We start from the raw sequence: 27,552 nt of genomic DNA on the forward strand, positions 1-27,552 counted from the left end.
TACGTGTATGTGTCTAGACATAGAGAGAGACATGGACAGAGACAGAGAAAGAGGGGGCTGGCACGCGGGGAGAGAGCTCCTGAGCCAGAGCCAGAACCCAACAGGCACGTCACAGAGCCAGACAGACATGGGGTGGGGGAGGGTGGGAGGGACGCACATTCGGGCACACGGACTGGGACAGACGCTCTGAGGCTGTGTTGAAGTGGTGGCTTCTCCACCGGAGTGTGGTCGTGCCCGGGGCTGGGCTCCGCCAAGGAGGCATTGCCCTGGCGTTGGCAGTCACCATTGAAGCCCCCGGGGCGGGCCGCCAGGGTCTCCGGAGGGCCAGTGGGCTCTGAGCCCCGCCCAGGGACCCGCCCGCGGGAGGAGAGTGGCAGCCCCCAGGCACCCTGGTTGTGAGGATTGTGTGCCTGCGTGCCTGCTCTTCCCTTGTGGCGGTCTCCCCTGGAGTCGATGGCGCGTGGTGTGTTGGGGTGCTGCTCCCGCCGTCCCCTGGTTTGTCCCGGCTCTTTGTGCCCTTTGTGTCGGGGACACCGTGGCCGGCGGGAAGGGAGGGCTCCTGGCTCTTGTGGGAGACGGGAGGGGACGCGCGGGGGTGTGGGGAGAGGTGCCTGCCCGCGGAGACAGAAGACTCCGGTGGGGCGGGGCGGGTGGGCGTCCCGTTTGCCCGAGGACACGCCGAATCTGTGTCTCGGGGCCCAGGGGCAGGCGCAGGGATGGGCGTCCCCTGGGCTCGGGCCGAGGTGCAAAGGACCGGCACGTCCTGGGATGGAGAGAGCCTGGTGGAAGCCTGCGCCGGCAGGCAGCCCTGGGCTTGGGCGTTGGGGGTTGCGGCGGCGGCAGGGTCGGGGAGCGAGAGGGAGCCCTGCGATGGCGGTGGCGGCGGCGGCGACCTAGACGCGGCTGGCTGCTGCAGGCTGACGGCCTGCCTCGGCGAAGAGCACTAAGAAGAGGGAGAGGGGGGGAGCCCTGGCCGACAGGCCTGGTGTGCGGCCGGGGATGCGAGCTTGTAGTGCTGGGCGGCTGTCCCTCCTCTGGCCAGGGGGACCTTCGGCTGGCTGGGCGGCTGCAGGGGTTGCAGAGGGGCAAGGGGCGGCAGGGATTCGGAGGGAGGCACGCCGGGGCGGCGGCGCAAAAGGAGAGGCGAGCAAAAGCCTACAGGTATTCCCAGGCGGTCTCCCATGCAAGTACTAACCAGGCCCCTCCCTGCTTAGCTCCCGAGATCAGAGGAGATCGGGTGCGTTCAGGGTGGTATGGCCGTAGACGCTGGGACCCGGCTCCCGCGCCCCAAGAGCCTGCTCCCGGCCTGTCTCGTGAGCGCCCGCCATGCAGATGAGCCGCTCCGGTGGCGAGCATCGACCCGCGGGCCGGCTCTGCCAGCACCGCGTCCCCCCCAGTCCGGCTCCCCGCCTCTTCCTAATGCCCCTGGCGTGGGCGGCGGGCTACTCCTGGCCGACAGCGAGGCCCCTTCGCGCCACCCGGGGCTCCATGGGACACTGCCACTTCCCTGATGGTGCCAGAAGTCGTGGAACTCTGGCATCCTGGGACTCCCCGCACCCAGACCGGCATACAACCCGCCCCCCTACCGCCACCAGGTTTACCCCCAACCGCAGCCCCAAGGCTGGTGGAGGCCTGCACCAGCAGGCAACCCTGGGCCTGGGAGTTGTGGGAGGACCCCGCGGCGGCGGCGGGGGCGGCTGCGGCGGCGGCGGCGGCGGCGGCGGCGGAGGCAGGGGAGGGTGGCGAGGTAGGCGATGGCAACCGCGTGGATGGCGCCAGGGCGGCGATGGCGGCGGCGACAATGGGGGCTTTGACGGTGGGCGCTGGGACACGGGGGCCGATGGCGGCGGCGGTGGCGGCGGGGGCTGGGGAGGGCGTGAGGGCGGTTCTGGCGGCGGAGGCCAGGAGAGCAGAGGCGGGAGACTGAGCGAGTATGGCATTGGTGGTGGCGGGGGCTGGGGCGGGGGCGGGGAAGATGGCGGTGCTGGAGGCGGGGAGAGCAGAGGAGGGAATTGAGGGAGTGCGGCAATGGCGGCAGCGGGGGCGGGGGAGGGCGTGAGGGCGGTGCTGGCGGCGGAGGCCGGGAGAGCAGAGGCGGGAGACTGAGGGAGTATGGCGATGGTGGATGCGGGGGTCTGGGGCGGGGGCGGGGGAGATGGCGGTGCTGGAGGCGGGGAGAGCGGAGGAGGGAATTGAGGGAGTACGGATATGGCGGCGGCGGGGGCGGGGGTGGGGGAGAGGGCAGCACTGGTGGCGGAGATGGGGAGCGCGGTGCTGGCGGCCGAGGTGGGGAGAGCACAGGAGGGAGTTTGAGGGAGTTTGGCGGTGGCGGCGGCGGGGGCGGGGACAGGGGCGGGGGCGAGGGCAGCGCTGGCGGGGGGGGGGGGGGGGGTGGGGAGCCCGGTGGTGGCGGTGGCTTTGGCGCAGGCGGCGGTGGCGGCGACCGCGCGTCGGCGAAGGATTCGCGATGACGGCCTGCGGGACCGAAGAGGACTGAGAGGAGGGTGTGGGGGGGGAGCCCTGGCCCACGGGCCTGGTGTGCGGCCGGGGCTGCCAGCTTGTAGTGCCGGGCGGCTGACCCTCTGCTGGTCAGGGGGACCTGCGGCTGGCTGGGAGGCTGCAGAGGGGCAAGGGGCGGCAGGGGTTCGGAGGGAGCCACGCCGGAGCGGCGATGCAAAAGGAGACGCTAGCAAAAGCCAACAGGTATTCCCAGGCGGTCTCCCATCCAAGTACTAACCAGGACAGACCCTGCTTCGCTTCCGAGATCAGACGAGATCTGCTGCGTTCAGGGTGGTATGGCCTTAGGCACTGGGACCCGGCTCCCGGCACTCCAAGAGCCTGCTCCCGACTTGCCTCCTGAGCGCACGCGCCATGCTGCTGGGCCGCTCGGGTGGCGAGCATGTCTGCCCGAGTGCCTCCCGCCCGCTCCCCGCCTCCTCCGATCGCCGCTGGTGTGGGCGACGGGCTACTCCTGGCCCGCAGCGAGGCCCCTTCGCGCCCCCCAGTGGCTCCACAGGCCTCTGTCACTTCCCTGACTGTGACATATGTCTGGGCGCCCTGGCATCCTGGGACTCCCCATGCCCGGAATGGCTTTTACCACGCCCCCCTACCCCAACCCCTCTCATCCCCCCCCAGCCCCACAACCGCACACCCCCCTTGCTGCTGTGCTGTCCCCACCACTCAGGGCCACCGAGGGGGTCGCAGGGTCCTCTCAGTCCCCTCCACCCTAGGGACGTGCAACCCAGGCCCTGGCCCTGGCCGGCCCCACCCACTGGCCCAAAGCCAGGGAGAGCCACCCGCGACCAGGGGGCAGCACCTCCAGACTGCCGCCACCCTTCGTCACACAGCCTTCTGTCTGGGCCCTCGCCCCTCATCAGCGACCGGCGTCCCGCCCGATCACTGGTCACTTCACTGGCTACACATCACCTCTCCTGACCCAGGGTGTTGAGAGAGAGGATGAGAGAAGGCCAGAGACGGAGCAAGAGGTAGGCGGAGAGAGACAGACGGGGACTGTGGGGACAGACTTGCAGAGAGCACTTTCCAGGCTCTGGGCCTCGCGTGGAGGGGTGCTGCGTGGGGGCTGCACGGACATCAGCTGTTACCGCTTGGCCATCAGCTGTTGCCAGTTGGCCATTGGCCACTGGCAGAGCTGCGGTGGCCAAGCTAGGAAGCGCGGATGGTGGACTGCAAATTGCAGAGGGGCGCGGACTGCAGTGGGCCGGCTTGGTGGGTCTGTTGGTTGGCAGAGAATCGGCCGGCAGGTTGGGGATCGGGCGGCTCCGGCTTGCCGTGTCTCCAAGCCAGCTGCCCGTGAGACATGGTGCTATGAGCCCCCTATCCGTGGCTCTGTTGGTGTTCCTTCTTGGCCTCGCCAAATCCTGGGTTCTTGTGCGGGCAGAGGGACTAGAGTCCCCGCAGGACAGGGACCGACAGACAGAACGGGGGGACAGGGGGACCGGGGGACGGGAGGACCGGGGGACAGGGGACCGGGAGACGGGTGTAAGGGGGGGGACAGGGAGAACGGTGGGACTGTAGGAACCCGGGGCGGGGGTACCGGGGGACGGGGTACCAGGAGATGGCGGAAGGGGGGCAAGGGGACAGGGAGACCGTTGGAACTGGGAGAACCGGGGGACGGGGGGTCTGGGAGATGGGGGCATGTGGGACGGGGGGAAGGGGTGACCGGAAGATGGGGGGACGGGAGTACGAGAGGGCCGGGGGGACGGGGGGACTGGGGGATGGGGGGACAAGGGGACCGGGGGACCGGGGGGACAGGGGGACTGGGTACTGGGAGACAGTGGGACCAGGGGACGGGGGGACCGGGAGATGGGGGGACACGGTACCAGGGGAAAGGGAGACCGGGGAATTGGGGGACAGGGAGACTGGGGGACTGGGGGATTGGGGGAATGAGAGGACGGTGGGACTGGCGGACGGTGGGACGGAGGGACCAGGAGACCGGTGGATGGAGGGACAGGAGTACGAGGGTACTGGGGGACGAGGGACATGGGGAGGGGGGGACCGGGAAACGGGGGAACGGGGGACCGTGAGACGGGGGGACCGGGAGATGGGGGACCTGGGGCCGGGGGGACGGGGTGACGGGGGGACCAGGAGACAGAGGGACAGGGGGACTGGAGGGTCGGGGGGACCGGGGGACGGGGGGACCTGGGGACGGGGGGACCGGGGCAACGGAGACGGGGGGGACCGGGGGAACGGCGGATGGGGGGACCAGGGGACCCGCGGACCGGGGGACCGGAGGTTGGGGGGACCGGGGGATAGGGGACCGGGCGACGGGGTGACCAGGGGCATGAATGGACTGGGGGGACGGGGGTACCAGTGGACCGGGAGATGGGGGGACCGGGGGACCGGGGACCGGGGGACGGGGGGACCGGGGGTTGGGGGACTGGGGGATGAGGGGACCGGGAGATGGGTGTAAGGGGGGGGACAGGGAGAACGGTGGGACTGTAGGAACCCGGGGCGGGGGTACCGGGGGACGGGGTACCAAGAGATGGGGGAAGGGGGGCAGGGGGACAGGGAGACCGTTGGAACTGGGAGAACCGGGGGACGGGGGATCTGGGAGACGGGGGCATGTGGGACGGGAGGAAGGGGTGACCGGAAGATGGGGGGACGGGAGTACGAGAGGGCCGGGGGGACGGGGGGACTGGGGGATGGGGGGACAAGGGGACCGGGGGACCGGGGGGACAGGGGGACTGGGTACTGGGAGACAGTGGGACCAGGGGACGGGGGGACCGGGAGATGGGGGGACACGGTACCAGGGGAAAGGGAGACCGGGGAATTGGGGGACAGGGAGACTGGGGGACTGGGGGATTGGGGGAATGAGAGGACGGTGGGACTGGCGGACGGTGGGACGGAGGGACCAGGAGACCGGTGGATGGAGGGACAGGAGTACGAGGGTACTGGGGGACGAGGGACATGGGGAGGGGGGGACCGGGAAACGGGGGAACGGGGGACCGTGAGATGGGGGGACCGGGAGATGGGGGACCTGGGGCCGGGGTGACGGGGTGACGGGGGGACCGGGAGACAGAGGGACAGGGGGACTGGAGGGTCGGGGGGACCGGGGGACGGGGGGACCGGGGGACGGGGGGACCGGGGCAACGCAGACGGGGGGGACCGGGGGAACGGCGGATGGGGGGACCAGGGGACCCGCGGACCGGGGGACCGGAGGTTGGGGGGACCGGGGGATAGGGGACCGGGCGACGGGGTGACCAGGGGCATGAATGGACTGGGGGGACGGGGGTACCAGTGGACCGGGAGATGGGGGGACCGGGGGACCGGGGACCGGGGGACGGGGGGACCGGGGGACCGGGGGTTGGGGGACTGGGGGATGAGGGGACCGGGAGATCGGGTACCGGGGAACGGGGCGACTAGGAGACGGGGGACCGCGAGACGGGGGACCGGGGACGGGGTGACCGGGAGATGGGACACCGGGAGACGGGAGACTGTGGGACGGGAGGACCGGAAGACGGGGCGAACGGAGAACTGGGGGATCGGTAGACGGGGGCCAGGGCGATGGGGGAACCGGGGGACTGGGGGACCGGGGGACCAGGGACCGGGGGTTGGGGGTCCAGGGGATGAGGGGACCGGGAGACGGGGGACCGGGAGACGGGGGGATGGGTGTGCGGCCGGACAGGGAGACAGAGGGACAGGGAGATGGGGGGACCGGGGGACCGGGGGAAGGGGGTAACACTGGACGGAGGACCGTGGGACCGGAAGACCGGGCGACCGGGAGACAGGGGACCGGGAGACTGGGGACCGGGAGACGGGGCGACCGGGGAACGGGGGGACCGGTAGAAGGGCGCCTGGGCGCCGGGGGAACCGGGGGACCGGGGGACCAGGAGGCGACGGGGGACCGGGGAACGGGAGACCGGGGGTATGGGGGGACGGGGGGACCAGGCGAAGGAGGGACAGGGGGACGGGGAGACGTTGGGACTGGGGGACCGGGGGACAGGTGGACCGCGAGACGGAGGACCGGGAGACGGGGGAACGGGGGTCGGGGGACCCGGGGAGGGGGGGACCGGGAGACGAGGGAATGGGGGACGGGTGGACCAGGGGCGTGGGGGGACTGGGGGGACGGGGGAGCGGGGGACGGGGGATGGGGCACTGGGGGGACCGGGGCACCGGGGGACGGGTGGACTGGGAGAGGGTGGATGGGGGTACGGGGGAACAGGGGGATCAGGGGACGGGGGGAACAGGGGACGGGGGGGACCGGAATAGGGGGGATGGTGGAACGTGGGGACGGGGGACCCGGGAGACGGGGGACAGGAAGACGGGGAACCGGGGGAACGGAGACAGGGGTGACGGGGAGACGGGGGTACCGGGGGACGGGGGTACTGCGTGGGGCTGCACTGACATCAGCTGTTACCGCTTGGCCTTCAGCTGTTGCCAGTTGGCCATTGGACACCGGCAGAGCTGCGGTGGCCAAGCTAGGAAGCGCGGATGGTGGACTGCAAATTGCAGAGGGGCGCGGACTGCAGTGGGCCGGCTTGGTGGGTCTGTTGGTTGGCAGAGAATCGGCCAGCAGGTGGGGGATCGGGCGGCTCCGGCTTGCCGTGTCTCCAAGCCAGCCGCCCGTGAGACATGGTGCTATGAGCCCCCTATCCGTGGCTCTGTGGGTGTTCCTTCTTGGCCTCGCCAAATCCTGCGTTCTTGTGCGGGCAGAGGGACTAGAGTCCCCGCAGGACAGGGACAGACAGACAGAACGGGAGGAGGAGTAAGAGGGAGCGAGATGGAAATATACACGTATATGTACGTGTATGTGTCTAGACATACAGAGAGACATGGACAGAGACAGAGAAAGAGGGGGCAGGCACGCGGGGAGAGAGCTCCTGAGCCAGAGCCAGAACCCAACAGGCACGTCACAGAGCCAGACAGACATGGGGTGGGGGAGGGTGGGAGGGACGCACATTCGGGCACACGGACTGGGACAGACGCACTGAGGCTGTGTTGAAGTGGTGGCTTCTCCACCGGAGTGTGGTCGTGCCCGGGGCTGGGCTCCGCCAAGGAGGCATTGCCCTGGCGTTGGCAGTCACCATTGAAGCCCCCGGGGCGGGCCGCCAGGGTCTCCGGAGGGCCAGTGGGCTCTGAGCCCCGCCCAGGGACCCGCCCGCGGGAGGAGAGTGGCAGCCCCCAGGCACCCTGGTTGTGAGGATTGTGTGCCTGCGTGCCTGCTCTTCCCTTGTGGCGGTCTCCCCTGGAGTCGATGGCGCGTGGTGTGTTGGGGTGCTGCTCCCGCCGTCCCCTGGTTTGTCCCGGCTCTTTGTGCCCTTTGTGTCGGGGACACCGTGGCCGGCGGGAAGGGAGGGCTCCTGGCTCTTGTGGGAGACGGGAGGGGACGCGCGGGGGTGTGGGGAGAGGTGCCTGCCCGCGGAGACAGAAGACTCCGGTGGGGCGGGGCGGGTGGGCGTCCCGTTTGCCCGAGGACACGCGGATCCTGTGTCTCGGGGCCCAGGGGCAGGCGCAGGGATGGGCGTCCCCTGGGCTCGGGCCGAGGTGCAAAGGACCGGCACGTCCTGGGATGGAGAGAGCCTGGTGGAAGCCTGCGCCGGCAGGCAGCCCTGGGCTTGGGCGTTGGGGGTTGCGGCGGCGGCAGGGTCGGGGAGCGAGAGGGAGCCCTGCGATGGCGGTGGCGGCGGCGGCGACCTAGACGCGGCTGGCTGCTGCAGGCTGACGGCCTGCCTCGGCGAAGAGCACTAAGAAGAGGGAGAGGGGGGGAGCCCTGGCCGACAGGCCTGGTGTGCGGCCGGGGATGCGAGCTTGTAGTGCTGGGCGGCTGTCCCTCCTCTGGCCAGGGGGACCTTCGGCTGGCTGGGCGGCTGCAGGGGTTGCAGAGGGGCAAGGGGCGGCAGGGATTCGGAGGGAGGCACGCCGGGGCGGCGGCGCAAAAGGAGAGGCGAGCAAAAGCCTACAGGTATTCCCAGGCGGTCTCCCATGCAAGTACTAACCAGGCCCCTCCCTGCTTAGCTCCCGAGATCAGAGGAGATCGGGCGCGTTCAGGGTGGTATGGCCGTAGACGCTGGGACCCGGCTCCCGCGCCCCAAGAGCCTGCTCCCGGCCTGTCTCGTGAGCGCCCGCCATGCAGATGAGCCGCTCCGGTGGCGAGCATCGACCCGCGGGCCGGCTCTGCCAGCACCGCGTCCCCCCCAGTCCGGCTCCCCGCCTCTTCCTAATGCCCCTGGCGTGGGCGGCGGGCTACTCCTGGCCGACAGCGAGGCCCCTTCGCGCCACCCGGGGCTCCATGGGACACTGCCACTTCCCTGATGGTGCCAGAAGTCGTGGAACTCTGGCATCCTGGGACTCCCCGCACCCAGACCGGCATACAACCCGCCCCCCTACCGCCACCAGGTTTACCCCCAACCGCAGCCCCAAGGCTGGTGGAGGCCTGCACCAGCAGGCAACCCTGGGCCTGGGAGTTGTGGGAGGACCCCGCGGCGGCGGCGGGGGCGGCTGCGGCGGCGGCGGCGGCGGCGGCGGCGGAGGCAGGGGAGGGTGGCGAGGTAGGCGATGGCAACCGCGTGGATGGCGCCAGGGCGGCGATGGCGGCGGCGACAATGGGGGCTTTGACGGTGGGCGCTGGGACACGGGGGCCGATGGCGGCGGCGGTGGCGGCGGGGGCTGGGGAGGGCGTGAGGGCGGTTCTGGCGGCGGAGGCCAGGAGAGCAGAGGCGGGAGACTGAGCGAGTATGGCATTGGTGGTGGCGGGGGCTGGGGCGGGGGCGGGGAAGATGGCGGTGCTGGAGGCGGGGAGAGCAGAGGAGGGAATTGAGGGAGTGCGGCAATGGCGGCAGCGGGGGCGGGGGAGGGCGTGAGGGCGGTGCTGGCGGCGGAGGCCGGGAGAGCAGAGGCGGGAGACTGAGGGAGTATGGCGATGGTGGATGCGGGGGTCTGGGGCGGGGGCGGGGGAGATGGCGGTGCTGGAGGCGGGGAGAGCGGAGGAGGGAATTGAGGGAGTACGGATATGGCGGCGGCGGGGGCGGGGGTGGGGGAGAGGGCAGCACTGGTGGCGGAGATGGGGAGCGCGGTGCTGGCGGCCGAGGTGGGGAGAGCACAGGAGGGAGTTTGAGGGAGTTTGGCGGTGGCGGCGGCGGGGGCGGGGACAGGGGCGGGGGCGAGGGCAGCGCTGGCGGGGGGGGGGGGGGGGGGGGGGTGTGGGGAGCCCGGTGGTGGCGGTGGCTTTGGCGCAGGCGGCGGTGGCGGCGACCGCGCGTCGGCGAAGGATTCGCGATGACGGCCTGCGGGACCGAAGAGGACTGAGAGGAGGGTGTGGGGGGGGAGCCCTGGCCCACGGGCCTGGTGTGCGGCCGGGGCTGCCAGCTTGTAGTGCCGGGCGGCTGACCCTCTGCTGGTCAGGGGGACCTGCGGCTGGCTGGGAGGCTGCAGAGGGGCAAGGGGCGGCAGGGGTTCGGAGGGATCCACGCCGGAGCGGCGATGCAAAAGGAGACGCTAGCAAAAGCCAACAGGTATTCCCAGGCGGTCTCCCATCCAAGTACTAACCAGGACAGACCCTGCTTCGCTTCCGAGATCAGACGAGATCTGCTGCGTTCAGGGTGGTATGGCCTTAGGCACTGGGACCCGGCTCCCGGCACTCCAAGAGCCTGCTCCCGACTTGCCTCCTGAGCGCACGCGCCATGCTGCTGGGCCGCTCGGGTGGCGAGCATGTCTGCCCGAGTGCCTCCCGCCCGCTCCCCGCCTCCTCCGGTCGCCGCTGGTGTGGGCGACGGGCTACTCCTGGCCCGCAGCGAGGCCCCTTCGCGCCCCCCAGTGGCTCCACAGGCCTCTGTCACTTCCCTGACTGTGACATATGTCTGGGCGCCCTGGCATCCTGGGACTCCCCACGCCCGGAATGGCTTTTACCACGCCCCCCTACCCCAACCCCTCTCATCCCCCCCCAGCCCCACAACCGCACACCCCCCTTGCTGCTGTGCTGTCCCCACCACTCAGGGCCACCGAGGGGGTCGCAGGGTCCTCTCAGTCCCCTCCACCCTAGGGACGTGCAACCCAGGCCCTGGCCCTGGCCGGCCCCACCCACTGGCCCAAAGCCAGGGAGAGCCAACCGCGACCAGGGGGCAGCACCTCCAGACTGCCGCCACCCTTCGTCACACAGCCTTCTGTCTGGGCCCTCGCCCCTCATCAGCGACCGGCGTCCCGCCCGATCACTGGTCACTTCACTGGCTACACATCACCTCTCCTGACCCAGGGTGTTGAGAGAGAGGATGAGAGAAGGCCAGAGACGGAGCAAGAGGTAGGCGGAGAGAGACAGACGGGGACTGTGGGGACAGACTTGCAGAGAGCACTTTCCAGGCTCTGGGCCTCGCGTGGAGGGGTGCTGCGTGGGGGCTGCACGGACATCAGCTGTTACCGCTTGGCCATCAGCTGTTGCCAGTTGGCCATTGGCCACTGGCAGAGCTGCGGTGGCCAAGCTAGGAAGCGCGGATGGTGGACTGCAAATTGCAGAGGGGCGCGGACTGCAGTGGGCCGGCTTGGTGGGTCTGTTGGTTGGCAGAGAATCGGCAGGCAGGTTGGGGATCGGGCGGCTCCGGCTTGCCGTGTCTCCAAGCCAGCCGCCCGTGAGACATGGTGCTATGAGCCCCCTATCCGTGGCTCTGTTGGTGTTCCTTCTTGGCCTCGCCAAATCCTGGGTTCTTGTGCGGGCAGAGGGACTAGAGTCCCCGCAGGACAGGGACCGACAGACAGAACGGGGGGACAGGGGGACCGGGGGACGGGAGGACCGGGGGACAGGGGACCGGGAGACGGGTGTAAGGGGGGGGACAGGGAGAACGGTGGGACTGTAGGAACCCGGGGCGGGGGTACCGGGGGACGGGGTACCAGGAGATGGGGGAAGGGGGGCAGGGGGACAGGGAGACCGTTGGAACTGGGAGAACCGGGGGACGGGGGGTCTGGGAGACGGGGGCATGTGGGACGGGGGGAAGGGGTGACCGGAAGATGGGGGGACGGGAGTACGAGAGGGCCGGGGGGACGGGGGGACTGGGGGATGGGGGGACAAGGGGACCGGGGGACCGGGGGGACAGGGGGACTGGGTACTGGGAGACAGTGGGACCAGGGGACGGGGGGACCGGGAGATGGGGGGACACGGTACCAGGGGAAAGGGAGACCGGGGAATTGGGGGACAGGGAGACTGGGGGACTGGGGGATTGGGGGAATGAGAGGACGGTGGGACTGGCGGACGGTGGGACGGAGGGACCAGGAGACCGGTGGATGGAGGGACAGGAGTACGAGGGTACTGGGGGACGAGGGACATGGGGAGGGGGGGACCGGGAAACGGGGGAACGGGGGACCGTGAGACGGGGGGACCGGGAGATGGGGGACCTGGGGCCGGGGGGACGGGGTGACGGGGGGACCGGGAGACAGAGGGACAGGGGGACTGGAGGGTCGGGGGGACCGGGGGACGGGGGGACCGGGGGACGGGGGGACCGGGGTAACGGAGACGGAGGGGGGGACCGGGGGAACGGCGGATGGGGGGACCAGGGGACCCGCGGACCGGGGGACCGGAGGTTGGGGGGACCGGGGGATAGGGGACCGGGCGACGGGGTGACCAGGGGCATGAATGGACTGGGGGGACGGGGGTACCAGTGGACCGGGAGATGGGGGGACCGGGGGACCGGGGACCGGGGGACGGGGGGAACGGGGGACCGGGGGTTGGGGGACTGGGGGATGAGGGGACCGGGAGATCGGGTACCGGGGAACGGGGCGACTAGGAGACGGGGGACCGCGAGACGGGGGACCGGGGACGGGGTGACCGGGAGATGGGACACCGGGAGACGGGAGACTGTGGGACGGGAGGACCGGAAGACGGGGCGAACGGAGAACTGGGGGATCGGTAGACGGGGGCCAGGGCGATGGGGGAACCGGGGGACTGGGGGACCGGGGGACCAGGGACCGGGGGTTGGGGGTCCAGGGGATGAGGGGACCGGGAGACGGGGGACCTGGGGACCGGGCGACCGGGAGACGGGGGACCGGGAGACGGGGGGATGGGTGTGCGGCCGGACCGGGAGACAGAGGGACAGGGAGATGGGGGGACCGGGGGACCGGGGGAAGGGGGTAACACTGGACGGAGGACCGGGGGACCGGAAGACCGGGCGACCGGGAGACAGGGGACCGGGAGACTGGGGACCGGGAGACGGGGCGACCGGGGAACGGGGGGACCGGTAGAAGGGCGCCTGGGCGCCGGGGGAACCGGGGGACCGGGGGACCAGGAGGCGACGGGGGACCGGGGAACGGCAGACCGGGGGTATGGGGGGACGGGGGGACCAGGCGAAGGAGGGATGGGGGGACGGGGAGACGTTGGGACTGGGGGACCGGGGGACAGGTGGACCGCGAGACGGAGGACCGGGAGACGGGGGAACGGGGGTCGGGGGACCCGGGGAGGGGGGGACCGGGAGACGAGGGAATGGGGGACGGGTGGACCAGGGGCGTGGGGGGACTGGGGGGACGGGGGAGCGGGGGACGGGGGATGGGGCACTGGGGGGACGGGGGCACCGGGGGACGGGTGGACTGGGAGAGGGTGGATGGGGGTACGGGGGAACAGGGGGATCAGGGGACGGGGGGAACAGGGGACGGGGGGGACCGGAATAGGGGGGATGGTGGAACGTGGGGACGGGGGACCCGGGAGACGGGGGACAGGAAGACGGGGAACCGGGGGAACGGAGACAGGGGTGACGGGGAGACGGGGGTACCGGGGGACGGGGGTACTGCGTGGGGCTGCACTGACATCAGCTGTTACCGCTTGGCCTTCAGCTGTTGCCAGTTGGCCATTGGACACCGGCAGAGCTGCGGTGGCCAAGCTAGGAAGCGCGGATGGTGGACTGCAAATTGCAGAGGGGCGCGGACTGCAGTGGGCCGGCTTGGTGGGTCTGTTGGTTGGCAGAGAATCGGCCAGCAGGTGGGGGATCGGGCGGCTCCGGCTTGCCGTGTCTCCAAGCCAGCCGCCCGTGAGACATGGTGCTATGAGCCCCCTATCCGTGGCTCTGTGGGTGTTCCTTCTTGGCCTCGCCAAATCCTGCGTTCTTGTGCGGGCAGAGGGACTAGAGTCCCCGCAGGACAGGGACAGACAGACAGAACGGGAGGAGGAGTAAGAGGGAGCGAGATGGAAATATACACGTATATGTACGTGTATGTGTCTAGACATACAGAGAGACATGGACAGAGACAGAGAAAGAGGGGGCTGGCACGCGGGGAGAGAGCTCCTGAGCCAGAGCCAGAACCCAACAGGCACGTCACAGAGCCAGACAGACATGGGGTGGGGGAGGGTGGGAGGGACGCACATTCGGGCACACGGACTGGGACAGACGCACTGAGGCTGTGTTGAAGTGGTGGCTTCTCCACCGGAGTGTGGTCGTGCCCGGGGCTGGGCTCCGCCAAGGAGGCATTGCCCTGGCGTTGGCAGTCACCATTGAAGCCCCCGGGGCGGGCCGCCAGGGTCTCCGGAGGGCCAGTGGGCTCTGAGCCCCGCCCAGGGACCCGCCCGCGGGAGGAGAGTGGCAGCCCCCAGGCACCCTGGTTGTGAGGATTGTGTGCCTGCGTGCCTGCTCTTCCCTTGTGGCGGTCTCCCCTGGAGTCGATGGCGCGTGGTGTGTTGGGGTGCTGCTCCCGCCGTCCCCTGGTTTGTCCCGGCTCTTTGTGCCCTTTGTGTCGGGGACACCGTGGCCGGCGGGAAGGGAGGGCTCCTGGCTCTTGTGGGAGACGGGAGGGGACGCGCGGGGGTGTGGGGAGAGGTGCCTGCCCGCGGAGACAGAAGACTCCGGTGGGGCGGGGCGGGTGGGCGTCCCGTTTGCCCGAGGACACGCCGAATCTGTGTCTCGGGGCCCAGGGGCAGGCGCAGGGATGGGCGTCCCCTGGGCTCGGGCCGAGGTGCAAAGGACCGGCACGTCCTGGGATGGAGAGAGCCTGGTGGAAGCCTGCGCCGGCAGGCAGCCCTGGGCTTGGGCGTTGGGGGTTGCGGCGGCGGCAGGGTCGGGGAGCGAGAGGGAGCCCTGCGATGGCGGTGGCGGCGGCGGCGACCTAGACGCGGCTGGCTGCTGCAGGCTGACGGCCTGCCTCGGCGAAGAGCACTAAGAAGAGGGAGAGGGGGGGAGCCCTGGCCGACAGGCCTGGTGTGCGGCTGGGGATGCGAGCTTGTAGTGCTGGGCGGCTGTCCCTCCTCTGGCCAGGGGGACCTTCGGCTGGCTGGGCGGCTGCAGGGGTTGCAGAGGGGCAAGGGGCGGCAGGGATTCGGAGGGAGGCACGCCGGGGCGGCGGCGCAAAAGGAGAGGCGAGCAAAAGCCTACAGGTATTCCCAGGCGGTCTCCCATGCAAGTACTAACCAGGCCCCTCCCTGCTTAGCTCCCGAGATCAGAGGAGATCGGGTGCGTTCAGGGTGGTATGGCCGTAGACGCTGGGACCCGGCTCCCGCGCCCCAAGAGCCTGCTCCCGGCCTGTCTCGTGAGCGCCCGCCATGCAGATGAGCCGCTCCGGTGGCGAGCATCGACCCGCGGGCCGGCTCTGCCAGCACCGCGTCCCCCCCAGTCCGGCTCCCCGCCTCTTCCTAATGCCCCTGGCGTGGGCGGCGGGCTACTCCTGGCCGACAGCGAGGCCCCTTCGCGCCACCCGGGGCTCCATGGGACACTGCCACTTCCCTGATGGTGCCAGAAGTCGTGGAACTCTGGCATCCTGGGACTCCCCGCACCCAGACCGGCATACAACCCGCCCCCCTACCGCCACCAGGTTTACCCCCAACCGCAGCCCCAAGGCTGGTGGAGGCCTGCACCAGCAGGCAACCCTGGGCCTGGGAGTTGTGGGAGGACCCCGCGGCGGCGGCGGGGGCGGCTGCGGCGGCGGCGGCGGCGGCGGCGGCGGAGGCAGGGGAGGGTGGCGAGGTAGGCGATGGCAACCGCGTGGATGGCGCCAGGGCGGCGATGGCGGCGGCGACAATGGGGGCTTTGACGGTGGGCGCTGGGACACGGGGGCCGATGGCGGCGGCGGTGGCGGCGGGGGCTGGGGAGGGCGTGAGGGCGGTTCTGGCGGCGGAGGCCAGGAGAGCAGAGGCGGGAGACTGAGCGAGTATGGCATTGGTGGTGGCGGGGGCTGGGGCGGGGGCGGGGAAGATGGCGGTGCTGGAGGCGGGGAGAGCAGAGGAGGGAATTGAGGGAGTGCGGCAATGGCGGCAGCGGGGGCGGGGGAGGGCGTGAGGGCGGTGCTGGCGGCGGAGGCCGGGAGAGCAGAGGCGGGAGACTGAGGGAGTATGGCGATGGTGGATGCGGGGGTCTGGGGCGGGGGCGGGGGAGATGGCGGTGCTGGAGGCGGGGAGAGCGGAGGAGGGAATTGAGGGAGTACGGATATGGCGGCGGCGGGGGCGGGGGTGGGGGAGAGGGCAGCACTGGTGGCGGAGATGGGGAGCGCGGTGCTGGCGGCCGAGGTGGGGAGAGCACAGGAGGGAGTTTGAGGGAGTTTGGCGGTGGCGGCGGCGGGGGCGGGGACAGGGGCGGGGGCGAGGGCAGCGCTGGCGGGGGGGGGGGGGGGGGTGGGGAGCCCGGTGGTGGCGGTGGCTTTGGCGCAGGCGGCGGTGGCGGCGACCGCGCGTCGGCGAAGGATTCGCGATGACGGCCTGCGGGACCGAAGAGGACTGAGAGGAGGGTGTGGGGGGGGAGCCCTGGCCCACGGGCCTGGTGTGCGGCCGGGGCTGCCAGCTTGTAGTGCCGGGCGGCTGACCCTCTGCTGGTCAGGGGGACCTGCGGCTGGCTGGGAGGCTGCAGAGGGGCAAGGGGCGGCAGGGGTTCGGAGGGAGCCACGCCGGAGCGGCGATGCAAAAGGAGACGCTAGCAAAAGCCAACAGGTATTCCCAGGCGGTCTCCCATCCAAGTACTAACCAGGACAGACCCTGCTTCGCTTCCGAGATCAGACGAGATCTGCTGCGTTCAGGGTGGTATGGCCTTAGGCACTGGGACCCGGCTCCCGGCACTCCAAGAGCCTGCTCCCGACTTGCCTCCTGAGCGCACGCGCCATGCTGCTGGGCCGCTCGGGTGGCGAGCATGTCTGCCCGAGTGCCTCCCGCCCGCTCCCCGCCTCCTCCGATCGCCGCTGGTGTGGGCGACGGGCTACTCCTGGCCCGCAGCGAGGCCCCTTCGCGCCCCCCAGTGGCTCCACAGGCCTCTGTCACTTCCCTGACTGTGACATATGTCTGGGCGCCCTGGCATCCTGGGACTCCCCACGCCCGGAATGGCTTTTACCACGCCCCCCTACCCCAACCCCTCTCATCCCCCCCCAGCCCCACAACCGCACACCCCCCTTGCTGCTGTGCTGTCCCCACCACTCAGGGCCACCGAGGGGGTCGCAGGGTCCTCTCAGTCCCCTCCACCCTAGGGACGTGCAACCCAGGCCCTGGCCCTGGCCGGCCCCACCCACTGGCCCAAAGCCAGGGAGAGCCACCCGCGACCAGGGGGCAGCACCTCCAGACTGCCGCCACCCTTCGTCACACAGCCTTCTGTCTGGGCCCTCGCCCCTCATCAGCGACCGGCGTCCCGCCCGATCACTGGTCACTTCACTGGCTACACATCACCTCTCCTGACCCAGGGTGTTGAGAGAGAGGATGAGAGAAGGACAGAGACGGAGCAAGAGGTAGGCGGAGAGAGACAGACGGGGACTGTGGGGACAGACTTGCAGAGAGCACTTTCCAGGCTCTGGGCCTCGCGTGGAGGGGTGCTGCGTGGGGGCTGCACGGACATCAGCTGTTACCGCTTGGCCATCAGCTGTTGCCAGTTGGCCATTGGCCACTGGCAGAGCTGCGGTGGCCAAGCTAGGAAGCACGGATGGTGGACTGCAAATTGCAGAGGGGCGTGGACTGCAGTGGGCCGGCTTGGTGGGTCTGTTGGTTGGCAGAGAATCGGCCGGCAGGTTGGGGATCGGGCGGCTCCGGCTTGCCGTGTCTCCAAGCCAGCTGCCCGTGAGACATGGTGCTATGAGCCCCTTATCCGTGGCTCTGTTGGTGTTCCTTCTTGGCCTCGCCAAATCCTGGGTTCTTGTGCGGGCAGAGGGACTAGAGTCCCCGCAGGACAGGGACCGACAGACAGAACGGGGGGACAGGGGGACCTGGGGACGGGAGGACCGGGGGACAGGGGACCGGGAGACGGGTGTAAGGGGTGGGACAGGGAGAACGGTGGGACTGTAGGAACCCGGGGCGGGGGTACCGGGGGACGGGGTACCAGGAGATGGGGGAAGGGGGGCAGGGGGACAGGGAGACCGTTGGAACTGGGAGAACCGGGGGACGGGGGGTCTGGGAGACGGGGGCATGTGGGACGGGGGGAAGGGGTGACCGGAAGATGGGGGGACGGGAGTACGAGAGGGCCGGGGTGACGGGGGGACTGGGGGATGGGGGGACAAGGGGACCGGGGGACCGGGGGGACAGGGGGACTGGGTACTGGGAGACAGTGGGACCAGGGGACGGGGGACCGGGAGATGGGGGGACACGGTACCAGGGGAAAGGGAGACCGGGGAATTGGGGGACAGGGAGACTGGGGACTGGGGGATTGGGGGAATGAGAGGACGGTGGGACTGGCGGACGGTGGGACGGAGGGACCAGGAGACCGGTGGATGGAGGGACAGGAGTACGAGGGTACTGGGGGACGAGGGACATGGGGAGGGGGGGACCGGGAAACGGGGGAACGGGGGACCGTGAGACGGGGGGACCGGGAGATGGGGGACCTGGGGCCGGGGGGACGGGGTGACGGGGGACCGGGAGATGGGGGACCTGGGGCCGGGGGGACGGGGTGACGGGGGGACCGGGAGACAGAGGGACAGGGGGACTGGAGGGTCGGGGCGACCGGGGGACGGGGGGACTGGGGGACGGGGGGACCGGGGCAACGGAGACGGGGGGGACCGGGGGAACGGCGGATGGGGGGACCAGGGGACCCGCGGACCGGGGGACCGGAGGTTGGGGGGACCGGGGGATAGGGGACCGGGCGACGGGGTGACCAGGGGCATGAATGGACTGGGGGGACGGGGGTACCAGTGGACCGGGAGATGGGGGGACCGGGGGACCGGGGACCGGGGGACGGGGGGAACGGGGGACCGGGGGTTGGGGGACTGGGGGATGAGGGGACCGGGAGATCGGGTACCGGGGAACGGGGCGACTAGGAGACGGGGGACCGCGAGACGGGGGACCGGGGTCGGGGTGACCGCGAGATGGGACACCGGGAGACGGGAGACTGTGGGACGGGAGGACCGGAAGACGGGGCGAACGGAGAACTGGGGGATCGGTAGACGGGGGCCAGGGCGATGGGGGAACCGGGGGACTGGGGGACCGGGGGACCAGGGACCGGGGGTTGGGGGTCCAGGGGATGAGGGGACCGGGAGACGGGGGACCTGGGGACCGGGCGACCGGGAGACGGGGGACCGGGAGACGGGGGGATGGGTGTGCGGCCGGACCGGGAGACAGAGGGACAGGGAGATGGGGGGACCGGGGGACCGGGGGAAGGGGGTAACACTGGACGGAGGACCGGGGGACCGGAAGACCGGGCGACCGGGAGACAGGGGACCGGGAGACTGGGGACCGGGAGACGGGGCGACCGGGGAACGGGGGGACCGGTAGAAGGGCGCCTGGGCGCCGGGGGAACCGGGGGACCGGGGGACCAGGAGGCGACGGGGGACCGGGGAACGGGAGACCGGGGGTATGGGGGGACGGGGGGACCAGGCGAAGGAGGGACGGGGGGACGGGGAGACGTTGGGACTGGGGGACCGGGGGACAGGTGGACCGCGAGACGGAGGACCGGGAGACGGGGGAACGGGGGTCGGGGGACCCGGGGAGGGGGGGACCGGGAGACGAGGGAATGGGGGACGGGTGGACCAGGGGCGTGGGGGGACTGGGGGGACGGGGGAGCGGGGGACGGGGGATGGGGCACTGGGGGGACGGGGGCACCGGGGGACGGGTGGACTGGGAGAGGGTGGATGGGGGTACGGGGGAACAGGGGGATCAGGGGACGGGGGGAACAGGGGACGGGGGGGACCGGAATAGGGGGGATGGTGGAACGTGGGGACGGGGGACCCGGGAGACGGGGGACAGGAAGACGGGGAACCGGGGGAACGGAGAAAGGGGTGACGGGGAGACGGGGGTACCGGGGGACGGGGGTACTGCGTGGGGCTGCACTGACATCAGCTGTTACCGCTTGGCCTTCAGCTGTTGCCAGTTGGCCATTGGACACCGGCAGAGCTGCGGTGGCCAAGCTAGGAAGCGCGGATGGTGGACTGCAAATTGCAGAGGGGCGCGGACTGCAGTGGGCCGGCTTGGTGGGTCTGTTGGTTGGCAGAGAATCGGCCAGCAGGTGGGGGATCGGGCGGCTCCGGCTTGCCGTGTCTCCAAGCCAGCCGCCCGTGAGACATGGTGCTATGAGCCCCCTATCCGTGGCTCTGTGGGTGTTCCTTCTTGGCCTCGCCAAATCCTGCGTTCTTGTGCGGGCAGAGGGACTAGAGTCCCCGCAGGACAGGGACAGACAGACAGAACGGGAGGAGGAGTAAGAGGGAGCGAGATGGAAATATACACGTATATGTACGTGTATGTGTCTAGACATACAGAGAGACATGGACAGAGACAGAGAAAGAGGGGGCAGGCACGCGGGGAGAGAGCTCCTGAGCCAGAGCCAGAACCCAACAGGCACGTCACAGAGCCAGACAGACATGGGGTGGGGGAGGGTGGGAGGGACGCACATTCGGGCACACGGACTGGGACAGACGCACTGAGGCTGTGTTGAAGTGGTGGCTTCTCCACCGGAGTGTGGTCGTGCCCGGGGCTGGGCTCCGCCAAGGAGGCATTGCCCTGGCGTTGGCAGTCACCATTGAAGCCCCCGGGGCGGGCCGCCAGGGTCTCCGGAGGGCCAGTGGGCTCTGAGCCCCGCCCAGGGACCCGCCCGCGGGAGGAGAGTGGCAGCCCCCAGGCACCCTGGTTGTGAGGATTGTGTGCCTGCGTGCCTGCTCTTCCCTTGTGGCGGTCTCCCCTGGAGTCGATGGCGCGTGGTGTGTTGGGGTGCTGCTCCCGCCGTCCCCTGGTTTGTCCCGGCTCTTTGTGACCTTTGTGTCGGGGACACCGTGGCCGGCGGGAAGGGAGGGCTCCTGGCTCTTGTGGGAGACGGGAGGGGACGCGCGGGGGTGTGGGGAGAGGTGCCTGCCCGCGGAGACAGAAGACTCCGGTGGGGCGGGGCGGGTGGGCGTCCCGTTTGCCCGAGGACACGCCGATCCTGTGTCTCGGGGCCCAGGGGCAGGCGCAGGGATGGGCGTCCCCTGGGCTCGGGCCGAGGTGCAAAGGACCGGCACGTCCTGGGATGGAGAGAGCCTGGTGGAAGCCTGCGCCGGCAGGCAGCCCTGGGCTTGGGCGTTGGGGGTTGCGGCGGCGGCAGGGTCGGGGAGCGAGAGGGAGCCCTGCGATGGCGGTGGCGGCGGCGGCGACCTAGACGCGGCTGGCTGCTGCAGGCTGACGGCCTGCCTCGGCGAAGAGCACTAAGAAGAGGGAGAGGGGGGGAGCCCTGGCCGACAGGCCTGGTGTGCGGCCGGGGATGCGAGCTTGTAGTGCTGGGCGGCTGTCCCTCCTCTGGCCAGGGGGACCTTCGGCTGGCTGGGCGGCTGCAGGGGTTGCAGAGGGGCAAGGGGCGGCAGGGATTCGGAGGGAGGCACGCCGGGGCGGCGGCGCAAAAGGAGAGGCGAGCAAAAGCCTACAGGTATTCCCAGGCGGTCTCCCATGCAAGTACTAACCAGGCCCCTCCCTGCTTAGCTCCCGAGATCAGAGGAGATCGGGCGCGTTCAGGGTGGTATGGCCGTAGACGCTGGGACCCGGCTCCCGCGCCCCAAGAGCCTGCTCCCGGCCTGTCTCGTGAGCGCCCGCCATGCAGATGAGCCGCTCCGGTGGCGAGCATCGACCCGCGGGCCGGCTCTGCCAGCACCGCGTCCCCCCCCAGTCCGGCTCCCCGCCTCTTCCTAATGCCCCTGGCGTGGGCGGCGGGCTACTCCTGGCCGACAGCGAGGCCCCTTCGCGCCACCCGGGGCTCCATGGGACACTGCCACTTCCCTGATGGTGCCAGAAGTCGTGGAACTCTGGCATCCTGGGACTCCCCGCACCCAGACCGGCATACAACCCGCCCCCCTACCGCCACCAGGTTTACCCCCAACCGCAGCCCCAAGGCTGGTGGAGGCCTGCACCAGCAGGCAACCCTGGGCCTGGGAGTTGTGGGAGGACCCCGCGGCGGCGGCGGGGGCGGCTGCGGCGGCGGCGGCGGCGGCGGCGGCGGCGGCGGCGGAGGCAGGGGAGGGTGGCGAGGTAGGCGATGGCAACCGCGTGGATGGCGCCAGGGCGGCGATGGCGGCGGCGACAATGGGGCTTTGACGGTGGGCGCTGGGACACGGGGGCCGATGGCGGCGGCGGTGGCGGCGGGGGCTGGGGAGGGCGTGAGGGCGGTGCTGGCGGCGGAGGCCGGGAGAACAGAGGCGGGAGACTGAGCGAGTATGGCATTGGTGGTGGCGGGGGCTGGGGCGGGGTCGGGGAAGATGGCGGTGCTGGAGGCGGGGAGAGCAGAGGAGGGAATTGAGGGAGTGCGGCAATGGCGGCAGCGGGGGCGGGGGAGGGCGTGAGGGCGGTGCTGGCGGCGGAGGCCGGGAGAGCAGAGGCGGGAGACTGAGGGAGTATGGCGATGGTGGATGCGGGGGTCTGGGGCGGGGGCGGGGGAGATGGCGGTGCTGGAGGCGGGGAGAGCGGAGGAGGGAATTAAGGGAGTACGGATATGGCGGCGGCAGGGTCGGGGGTGGGGGAGAGGGCAGCACTGGTGGCGGAGATGGGGAGCGCGGTGCTGGCGGCCGAGGTGGGGAGAGCACAGGAGGGAGTTTGAGGGAGTTTGGCGGTGGCGGCGGCGGGGGCGGGGACAGGGGCGGGGGCGAGGGCAGCGCTGGGGGGGGGGTGTGGGGAGCCCGGTGGTGGCGGTGGCTTTGGCGCAGGCGGCGGTGGCGGCGACCGCGCGTCGGCGAAGGATTCGCGATGACGGCCTGCGGGACCGAAGAGGACTGAGAGGAGGGTGTGGGGGGGGAGCCCTGGCCCACGGGCCTGGTGTGCTGCCGGGGCTGCCAGCTTGTAGTGCCGGGCGGCTGACCCTCTGCTGGTCAGGGGGACCTGCGGCTGGCTGGGAGGCTGCAGAGGGGCAAGGGGCGGCAGGGGTTCGGAGGGATCCACGCCGGAGCGGCGATGCAAAAGGAGACGCTAGCAAAAGCCAACAGGTATTCCCAGGCGGTCTCCCATCCAAGTACTAACCAGGACAGACCCTGCTTCGCTTCCGAGATCAGACGAGATCTGCTGCGTTCAGGGTGGTATGGCCTTAGGCACTGGGACCCGGCTCCCGGCACTCCAAGAGCCTGCTCCCGACTTGCCTCCTGAGCGCACGCGCCATGCTGCTGGGCCGCTCGGGTGGCGAGCATGTCTGCCCGAGTGACTCCCGCCCGCTCCCCGCCTCCTCCGGTCGCCGCTGGTGTGGGCGACGGGCTACTCCTGGCCCGCAGCGAGGCCCCTTCGCGCCCCCCAGTGGCTCCACAGGCCTCTGTCACTTCCCTGACTGTGACATATGTCTGGGCGCCCTGGCATCCTGGGACTCCCCACGCCCGGAATGGCTTTTACCACGCCCCCCTACCCCAACCCCTCTCATCCCCCCCCAGCCCCACAACCGCACACCCCCCTTGCTGCTGTGCTGTCCCCACCACTCAGGGCCACCGAGGGGGTCGCAGGGTCCTCTCAGTCCCCTCCACCCTAGGGACGTGCAACCCAGGCCCTGGCCCTGGCCGGCCCCACCCACTGGCCCAAAGCCAGGGAGAGCCACCCGCGACCAGGGGGCAGCACCTCCAGACTGCCGCCACCCTTCGTCACACAGCCTTCTGTCTGGGCCCTCGCCCCTCATCAGCGACCGGCGTCCCGCCCGATCACTGGTCACTTCACTGGCTACACATCACCTCTCCTGACCCAGGGTGTTGAGAGAGAGGATGAGAGAAGGCCAGAGACGGAGCAAGAGGTAGGCGGAGAGAGACAGACGGGGACTGTGGGGACAGACTTGCAGAGAGCACTTTCCAGGCTCTGGGCCTCGCGTGGAGGGGTGCTGCGTGGGGGCTGCACGGACATCAGCTGTTACCGCTTGGCCATCAGCTGTTGCCAGTTGGCCATTGGCCACTGGCAGAGCTGCGGTGGCCAAGCTAGGAAGCGCGGATGGTGGACTGCAAATTGCAGAGGGGCGCGGACTGCAGTGGGCCGGCTTGGTGGGTCTGTTGGTTGGCAGAGAATCGGCAGGCAGGTTGGGAATCGGGCGGCTCCGGCTTGCCGTGTCTCCAAGCCAGCCGCCCGTGAGACATGGTGCTATGAGCCCCCTATCCGTGGCTCTGTTGGTGTTCCTTCTTGGCCTCGCCAAATCCTGGGTTCTTGTGCGGGCAGAGGGACTAGAGTCCCCGCAGGACAGGGACCGACAGACAGAACGGGGGGACAGGGGGACCGGGGGACGGGAGGACCGGGGGACAGGGGACCAGGAGACGGGTGTAAGGGGGGGGACAGGGAGAACGGTGGGACTGTAGGAACCCGGGGCGGGGGTACCGGGGGACGGGGTACCAGGAGATGGGGGAAGGGGGGCAGGGGGACAGGGAGACCGTTGGAACTGGGAGAACCGGGGGACGGGGGGTCTGGGAGACGGGGGCATGTGGGACGGGGGGAAGGGGTGACCGGAAGATGGGGGGACGGGAGTACGAGAGGGCCGGGGGGACGGGGGGACTGGGGGATGGGGGGACAAGGGGACCGGGGGACCGGGGGGACAGGGGGACTGGGTACTGGGAGACAGTGGGACCAGGGGACGGGGGGACCGGGAGATGGGGGGACACGGTACCAGGGGAAAGGGAGACCGGGGAATTGGGGGACAGGGAGACTGGGGGACTGGGGGATTGGGGGAATGAGAGGACGGTGGGACTGGCGGACGGTGGGACGGAGGGACCAGGAGACCGGTGGATGGAGGGACAGGAGTACGAGGGTACTGGGGGACGAGGGACATGGGGAGGGGGGGGACCGGGAAACGGGGGAACGGGGGACCGTGAGACGGGGGGACCGGGAGATGGGGGACCTGGGGCCGGGGGGACGGGGTGACGGGGGGACTGGGAGACAGAGGGACAGGGGGACTGGAGGGTCGGGGGGACCGGGGGACGGGGGGACCGGGGGACGGGGGACCGGGGCAACGGAGACGGGGGGGACCGGGGGAACGGCGGATGGGGGGACCAGGGGACCCGCGGACCGGGGGACCGGAGGTTGGGGGGACCGGGGGATAGGGGACCGGGCGACGGGGTGACCAGGGGCATGAATGGACTGGGGGGACGGGAGTACCAGTGGACCGGGAGATGGGGGGACCGGGGGACCGGGGACCGGGGGACGGGGGGACCGGGGAACCGGGGGTTGGGGGACTGGGGGATGAGGGGACCGGGAGATCGGGTACCGGGGAACGGGGCGACTAGGAGACGGGGGACCGCGAGACGGGGGACCGGGGACGGGGTGACCGGGAGATGGGACACCGGGAGACGGGAGACTGTGGGACGGGAGGACCGGAAGACGGGGCGAACGGAGAACTGGGGGATCGGTAGACGGGGGCCAGGGCGATGGGGGAACCGGGGACTGGGGGACCGGGGGACCAGGGACCGGGGGTTGGGGGTCCAGGGGATGAGGGGACCGGGAGACGGGGGACCTGGGGACCGGGCGACCGGGAGACGGGGACCGGGAGACGGGGGATGGGTGTGCGGCCGGACCGGGAGTCAGAGGGACAGGGAGATGGGGGACCGGGGGACCGGGGGAAGGGGGTAACACTGGACGGAGGACCGGGGGACCCGAAGACCGGGCGACCGGGAGACAGGGGACCGGGAGACTGGGGACCGGGAGACAGGGCGACCGGGGAACGGGGGGGACCGGTAGAAGGGCGCCTGGGCGCCGGGGGAACCGGGGGAACCGGGGGACCAGGAGGCGACGGGGGACCGGGGAACGGGAGACCGGGGGTATGGGGGGACGGGGGACCAGGCGAAGGAGGGACGGGGGGACGGGGAGACGTTGGGACTGGGGGACCGGGGGACAGGAGGACCGCGAGACGGAGGACCGGGAGACGGGGAACGGGGGTCGGGGGACCCGGGGAGGGGGGGACCGGGAGACGAGGGAATGGGGGACGGGTGGACCAGGGGCGTGGGGGGACTGGGGGGACGGGGGAGCGGGGGATGGGGGATGGGGCACTGGGGGGACGGGGGCACCGGGGGATGGGTGGACTGGGAGAGGGTGGATGGGGGTACGGGGGAACAGGGGGATCAGGGGACGGGGGGAACAGGGACGGGGGGGACCGGAATAGTGGGGATGGTGGAACGTGGGGACGGGGGACCCGGGAGACGGGGGACAGGAAGACGGGGAACCGGGGGAACGGAGACAGGGGTGACGGGGAGACGGGGGTACCGGGGGACGGGGGTACTGCGTGGGGCTGCACTGACATCAGCTGTTACCGCTTGGCCTTCAGCTGTTGCCAGTTGGCCATTGGACACCGGCAGAGCTGCGGTGGCCAAGCTAGGAAGCGCGGATGGTGGACTGCAAATTGCAGAGGGGCGCGGACTGCAGTGGGCCGGCTTGGTGGGTCTGTTGGTTGGCAGAGAATCGGCCAGCAGGTGGGGGATCGGGCGGCTCCGGCTTGCCGTGTCTCCAAGCCAGCCGCCCGTGAGACATGGTGCTATGAGCCCCCTATCCGTGGCTCTGTGGGTGTTCCTTCTTGGCCTCGCCAAATCCTGCGTTCTTGTGCGGGCAGAGGGACTAGAGTCCCCGCAGGACAGGGACAGACAGACAGAACGGGAGGAGGAGTAAGAGGGAGCGAGATGGAAATATACACGTATATGTACGTGTATGTGTCTAGACATACAGAGAGACATGGACAGAGACAGAGAAAGAGGGGGCAGGCACGCGGGGAGAGAGCTCCTGAGCCAGAGCCAGAACCCAACAGGCACGTCACAGAGCCAGACAGACATGGGGTGGGGGAGGGTGGGAGGGACGCACATTCGGGCACACGGACTGGGACAGACGCACTGAGGCTGTGTTGAAGTGGTGGCTTCTCCACCGGAGTGTGGTCGTGCCCGGGGCTGGGCTCCGCCAAGGAGGCATTGCCCTGGCGTTGGCAGTCACCATTGAAGCCCCCGGGGCGGGCCGCCAGGGTCTCCGGAGGGCCAGTGGGCTCTGAGCCCCGCCCAGGGACCCCGCCCGCGGGAGGAGAGTGGCAGCCCCCAGGCACCCTGGTTGTGAGGATTGTGTGCCTGCGTGCCTGCTCTTCCCTTGTGGCGGTCTCCCCTGGAGTCGATGGCGCGTGGTGTGTTGGGGTGCTGCTCCCGCCGTCCCCTGGTTTGTCCCGGCTCTTTGTGCCCTTTGTGTCGGGGACACCGTGGCCGGCGGGAAGGGAGGGCTCCTGGCTCTTGTGGGAGACGGGAGGGGACGCGCGGGGGTGTGGGGAGAGGTGCCTGCCCGCGGAGACAGAAGACTCCGGTGGGGCGGGGCGGGTGGGCGTCCCGTTTGCCCGAGGACACGCCGATCCTGTGTCTCGGGGCCCAGGGGCAGGCGCAGGGATGGGCGTCCCCTGGGCTCGGGCCGAGGTGCAAAGGACCGGCACGTCCTGGGATGGAGAGAGCCTGGTGGAAGCCTGCGCCGGCAGGCAGCCCTGGGCTTGGGCGTTGGGGGTTGCGGCGGCGGCAGGGTCGGGGAGCGAGAGGGAGCCCTGCGATGGCGGTGGCGGCGGCGGCGACCTAGACGCGGCTGGCTGCTGCAGGCTGACGGCCTGCCTCGGCGAAGAGCACTAAGAAGAGGGAGAGGGGGGAGCCCTGGCCGACAGGCCTGGTGTGCGGCCGGGGATGCGAGCTTGTAGTGCTGGGCGGCTGTCCCTCCTCTGGCCAGGGGGACCTTCGGCTGGGCTGGGCGGCTGCAGGGGTTGCAGAGGGGCAAGGGGCGGCAGGGATTCGGAGGGAGGCACGCCGGGGCGGCGGCGCAAAAGGAGAGGC

At 70.9% G+C, this 27,552-nt stretch overlaps 8 pseudogenes; all 8 read right to left on the bottom strand.

The window, feature by feature from the left end:
* Positions 1–1,145: 1,145 nt before the first annotated feature.
* Positions 1,146–1,265, bottom strand: LOC148756127 (5S ribosomal RNA; annotated as a pseudogene).
* A 1,422-nt stretch (positions 1,266–2,687) lies between these two features.
* Positions 2,688–2,807, bottom strand: LOC148756128 (5S ribosomal RNA; annotated as a pseudogene).
* A 5,599-nt stretch (positions 2,808–8,406) lies between these two features.
* LOC148756129 (5S ribosomal RNA) lies at positions 8,407–8,526 on the bottom strand (annotated as a pseudogene).
* Positions 8,527–9,955: 1,429 nt separating this feature from the next.
* On the bottom strand, positions 9,956–10,075 carry LOC148756130 (5S ribosomal RNA; annotated as a pseudogene).
* Positions 10,076–14,781: 4,706 nt separating this feature from the next.
* Positions 14,782–14,901, bottom strand: LOC148756131 (5S ribosomal RNA; annotated as a pseudogene).
* A 1,422-nt stretch (positions 14,902–16,323) lies between these two features.
* Positions 16,324–16,443, bottom strand: LOC148756132 (5S ribosomal RNA; annotated as a pseudogene).
* Positions 16,444–21,190: 4,747 nt separating this feature from the next.
* On the bottom strand, positions 21,191–21,310 carry LOC148756133 (5S ribosomal RNA; annotated as a pseudogene).
* Positions 21,311–22,733: 1,423 nt separating this feature from the next.
* LOC148756134 (5S ribosomal RNA) lies at positions 22,734–22,853 on the bottom strand (annotated as a pseudogene).
* Between the last annotated feature and the right edge of the window lie 4,699 nt (positions 22,854–27,552).

Source organism: Rhinolophus sinicus, chromosome 12, assembly GCF_057876585.1.
Source record: "Rhinolophus sinicus isolate RSI-liver-muscle chromosome 12, RSI-T2T, whole genome shotgun sequence".
Taxonomy (NCBI): domain Eukaryota; kingdom Metazoa; phylum Chordata; class Mammalia; order Chiroptera; family Rhinolophidae; genus Rhinolophus; species Rhinolophus sinicus.